We start from the raw sequence: 4,889 nt of genomic DNA on the forward strand, positions 1-4,889 counted from the left end.
ACCCTAGTGCTGCCAGCAGGCTTGCCTCATCACAAGGACAGGATGCACATGATGATTGTAACTCAGTTGCATGCCATCAAAGCACTGGTCCAACATGATCTTCTCCAATAAGAGAATGTGTATATATTCACTCTTAGGCCCCCTACTTTAAGGTAACTTAGCTTCTCTATGAAACTGATCAATTCAAGCTGATTGTTCTTTTTCATCGATATTCATGTCAACAAGACTTGCTAGCAGTCAAGATATATCCACGCCTAACTACCAACTTTATCTGGTTCACTTTTTATGTGCAAACAAGGCACATAGCAACGTATTCAAGAGTCATAGAAGGATCACTAGCATAAATTCTAGCATGGAAGGTTGCAGTTAGCCTTGCAGAAACCCGTTTAAGAAGCCATAAATTGAAGTTTCTTAGCAGATATACATGCAGGACCTAGAACTGCCTGAATGCCAAAAGGAAAAATAAGTTAGCCATCAGCTCTGTATACCAGAATTATTTCCTTGCTGCAAAATTTCCTCTAGAGAACTTCTAATATTTTTTCTGATAATCTCGTTCGAGTCCTTGTCGGATGTGTACAGACAGCTTGATTCATTGATCTGTATGGCTAGCGATTGAGACTCAGCCACTTCATTGCCGAAGCAAATTACACGTGCTGTATTATCAATGTCTGAAAATGTAGTGGCAGGTGCATCCACAAACAGAGACTCATGGCATTCTTCCATGACTCCATAGCACAACATCACTTGATTGATAGTTGCTTTTAAAACAAAGCGCGTATCTTATTTTGTATGATATCAACTCTTCTCTGAGCATCAAAACAAGTGAGCTCATTAGTCTATGTAACAAAAGTTGGCAAAAAGAAAGACAGCATGGCTGTGGTGCAATTTAGTATTCCTCGAGTAACAAAGGCCTAATTTATTAATTCAGTGCTCTCTATAACAATATGGCGTACCTCAGCTTCACACTCAACTGCTAGGCAAAAGAAACCAATAGCTACTGCGTGTTTCTTGATCACTTCGGCCAGCTTAAACTGCTCGAGCCAGTAAGAAGCAGACTTAAGGAGGCTTGCATCTCGATCCGCTTTAGCAGGAACTGGCACCTCGGTCTCGCTGGTAGACATCACTGTTTTCGTGGTAGTGAGAGATGCAGTGGTAGGCACTTCTTTTACTTTCTTGAGAATTTCCTACATGCTTTTGATGTGGCCTCGGCAGTAGTAGCTGGTATGATGCTGAGGTGCAGGTAAATTTAGACTTTACGCACCAGGATCATTATCCGAATTCGCTTCATTGGTTTGACTACATCCCGGTAATCGCCTGCAAGAGCACCTTTGAATGGATTTAAAGTGCTAATCAACTCCTGCAATCTGAGGTATGCCAGACATCTTTGGTTCATCTTTGGTTCATGTTGCCGAGTGGCTGTGCAGAATGAAGACAATGTTATCACATTTTTCAAGAAAATACCTGTTAAAAAATCCTAATTTGAACAACAGGTAATTCACCACAATGATGCATGTAGGACCTTCCTTGAGATATTTCCAGTAGTCACCACAAGCTCGCAATTTGATTTTAGTTCCATCGTACCTATGCAGGATTTTCTTAGTGCAAAAGCTTCAACTGTTGATGAAGCCCTTCATCTGAGGCAGGTTTTTTTAGCGAATCAGCTGCGGACTTGAGAGATCTGCCGACCTGCTGATTTGTGGGAAATTATTTCTTCACACACGTTTGTGTAGTGGTATGCTCTCGAAATAAAGTTTTTGTACCCTTATTTCCTGCCCCAGGGTCAAGGCTTCCTCGCCTGGGCACACCGTTGGATGGTTGACAAGCGGGAAGAGAAGGGCGCTTTGGCTTCCTCGCCTGGGCACACCATTGGATGGTTGACAAGCGGGAAGAGAAGGACGCTTTGGCTTTCTGGAGCTGTAGTCCCTCTAGTCGTTGCAGGAAAAACGTGACTTACCTTTTGGACACTACCTTTATCCTCCTCACTGAAAGCCTGGTCGTGTCGATCTCGGCTGGGACTTTACAGATGCAAAGAAGGCATCATGTGAAATTGCGCAAGCCAGCAGGAGGTTGAGATCTCAAAAAGAGCAAGAAAAGTCGAGAAATCTCTCGAGAAAAGAGGGACGGATAGTGAACTTGTGCAGGAGATGAATAGAAAGATCGGAAGCAATTCTGGATGCGAATTGCCCAAAGCAAAACCGAGAAATCTCCCAAGAAAAGAGACGAAACTCGTGCAGGAGACGAATCGGATCGGCAGCAATTGTGGATGCGAATTGGCGGAAGAAAACCGAGAAATCTCCAAAACTGGTGCAGGAGATAGATCGGAAGATGGGAAGCAATTGTGGATGCGAATTGGCCGAAGCAAACCGAGAAATCTGTTGAGGAAAGAGACGAAACTGGTGTTCGAAAGATCTGAAAGCGAAGTAGCCAAAGAAAACTAGGCCTATTGGAGAGAGGAGGTGCTGCAGGAAGCTAGAAAAAGCTCAAACGTCCTCACTCACCCAAAACTAGAGTTTGGGAATTTCATAAAAATCCAAAAATAAAAGATTAATCACAAAACTTCTCCCCAACTCAATCCTTAAGCACTCTCTCTAGGAGAGCCACTCCTAACAAACTTGGCTTCAACTCGTGAGAGAATATATGCTACCTAGGTCATTCTATATATATATATACTAGTGGGAAACCCATGGCTAGCCACGGCATAAAGCTTTCCTATTTATTAGCATTGGCTCTCATAGAGACAGTGCTTTAAAATTGAGTTGAGTGGGAATTTTGTGATTATTATTAGTTTTTAAGGAATTTTTATTAGGAATTTTTAAAATTTTTAACCTCTACTTTAGATGGTTGTTAAGTGCGGCTCTTGGCTTTTTAGCTTTTAGCTTGTGTGTGCTTTTTACCTCCCTCCAACATGGCTATAAATCAATTCAAGGACTCCACTCTCCCTCCATGTTTGAGCTCTCCCTAGAACGATTGCCTCGGCTTCCTCTTGCTACAAGTCTTCAAGTCACTTCAAGCTTTTCGGCCACTCATCCAAGTCTCACGTGTTCGTTTGTGAGCAAGGCACTAAAGCCGATTCGCCTATTAACTGCCTGCTGAAGCCATTGCCTGAAAAAAAAAATTGCTATCCGGAAAGCCGCTTGCCAATAAAGCAGATTCACATGTCTAAAAAAATCAATTTTCCTGTTGAAAGGGCTTTATGCCTACCAGTGAAGAGATTGTCGTTTATTGGATCTGTTTATAAAAATAAAGCCAAAAAACCCCCAGAAAGTTGACATCAAAACTTTGTAGGTATCATTTGTAAAACCTTTAAGAAAAAAATAACGTCGATTTACCTTTTAGTTTTAGATTATAGTCTTTTAATAAAAAAGGCAGTGGCTTCGCAGTCAGTGTGAGCATGCAAATTAACTATAGAACCTTAGCAAAGCCTAGATCTTGCGAGTCCTCAAAGCGTTTCTTTTTTATTATTTCTTACTAAACAATTGACAATGTCTAAAGACTCGTTAAACCCATGAGATGCATGCACCCTTGTTATGATGAAAAAGTGCAAATTCAACTTTGTTTTAAAATTCTACATGAAAGCGCTCTCTCTCTCTCTCTCTCTCTCTCTCTCTCTCTCTCTCTCTCTCTCGTTCCTGCCTTCCTTGTATCCTTCCTCACTTCATCATTGTCCTAGTTTGATGGTTTTTTAAAGGAAGTGTTAAAGCTTTTTTCAAAGTTTGTACATCTATGTTGAACCTAATAGTAGTTGATTTCTTCCTTTATTATAGCTTGTAGCAATGTCAACAACAGCAATCAGGTAATTCTTCCTACTCTATGATTCTTTGACCTACTACTTATGCTATGGTTGGAGTTAAACAACAATTGGGTATTTCTCTTTATTCTTTGGTTGTTCAACCTGTGGCAAGCCATGGGTACGAAGAAAATGAATCAACGATTTGCTAATTTGAAGTCATTGCTTCCTTGCCCATTTTGCACTCTGCTTGCTTGGGATGAAATTGGTTGCTTGTTATGCAACGCTTCAAGATCATTAGTAGGTCACACAATTATATGCATGTGGCTCTCAACCATGATCTTTGCAGATCTCTTATTTAGAGGAAGAGCTAAAGAATCAAAACTCTCCCTTGTATCTCACATCCATAGCTTCCTTGCCCACTTCAATGTGTGCTATTTTCTTAGTTAGATCAGCACTTGAACTTCATGGCTCATCATCGGATTATTTCCCCTTAAGCCTCTACATCTTTGTCCTTTACTTCTCCTTTCTATACTCTCCTCTAGACTACAAATGTTGATTTGTGTTGTTCATCTATGTGCACTCGTGTTGTGGCTACTCACGTCTTGAAAATTTATTCATGGAAAACCACAAATTGTGAGCTATCGTGCTGGGAGCCACACTTTGCAATGTTGATCGACCAAAAATTTGCATTAGAAGCTACATTGGATACGTTTTCAAAAAATCGAAAAAGAGAAAAACACTATCTAATTAAGCATTAGGTTGGTGTTTTAGTTTTGTTTTATTTTGTAGCAAATTTGTGCCATTTGGCTCTATGTGCAAGCAGGGGCAAATTGGGGCCTGATAGGAATGACATCTAGCCCAAACTTGCTCCTGCTTGCATATACATTTTTCGGCTCACCCAAATTCTCTCTTGCTTGTGCATAAGGCCAAATGACCTTTTTTTTTCAAAAACATTTTTTAGGAATGTCCCATTGGAGCCATGGAGAGAAATTACCCCCAAAAAAATGTGAAGAAAGATGGCCATTTGGCCCTATGTGCGAGTAAGAGAGAGTGGTTTTTACCGATTGAAAGTTGAATTGATTGAAAGTTGAAACTCTTGTCACTAGAAAAACTTAAGTTATCCTGAGACTGTTGGGAGAAAATCTAGCTCTCCGAATTT

At 40.7% G+C, this 4,889-nt stretch overlaps 1 long non-coding RNA gene across 1 annotated transcript; it reads right to left on the reverse strand.

The window, feature by feature from the left end:
• Positions 1–901: 901 nt before the first annotated feature.
• LOC147882903 (uncharacterized) lies at positions 902–2,509 on the reverse strand. Its single transcript, XR_015543890.1, has 2 exons — positions 1,582–2,509; positions 902–1,416 (listed from the first exon to the last, which is right to left on the reverse strand). It is a non-coding gene; the product is annotated as an uncharacterized LOC147882903 (long non-coding RNA).
• Between the last annotated feature and the right edge of the window lie 2,380 nt (positions 2,510–4,889).

This window comes from Dipteris shenzhenensis, chromosome 29 (genome assembly GCF_047967505.1).
Source record: "Dipteris shenzhenensis isolate YYH24624 ecotype China chromosome 29, Dip_SZ_1.0, whole genome shotgun sequence".
In the NCBI taxonomy this organism is placed as follows: Eukaryota; Viridiplantae; Streptophyta; class Polypodiopsida; order Gleicheniales; family Dipteridaceae; genus Dipteris; species Dipteris shenzhenensis.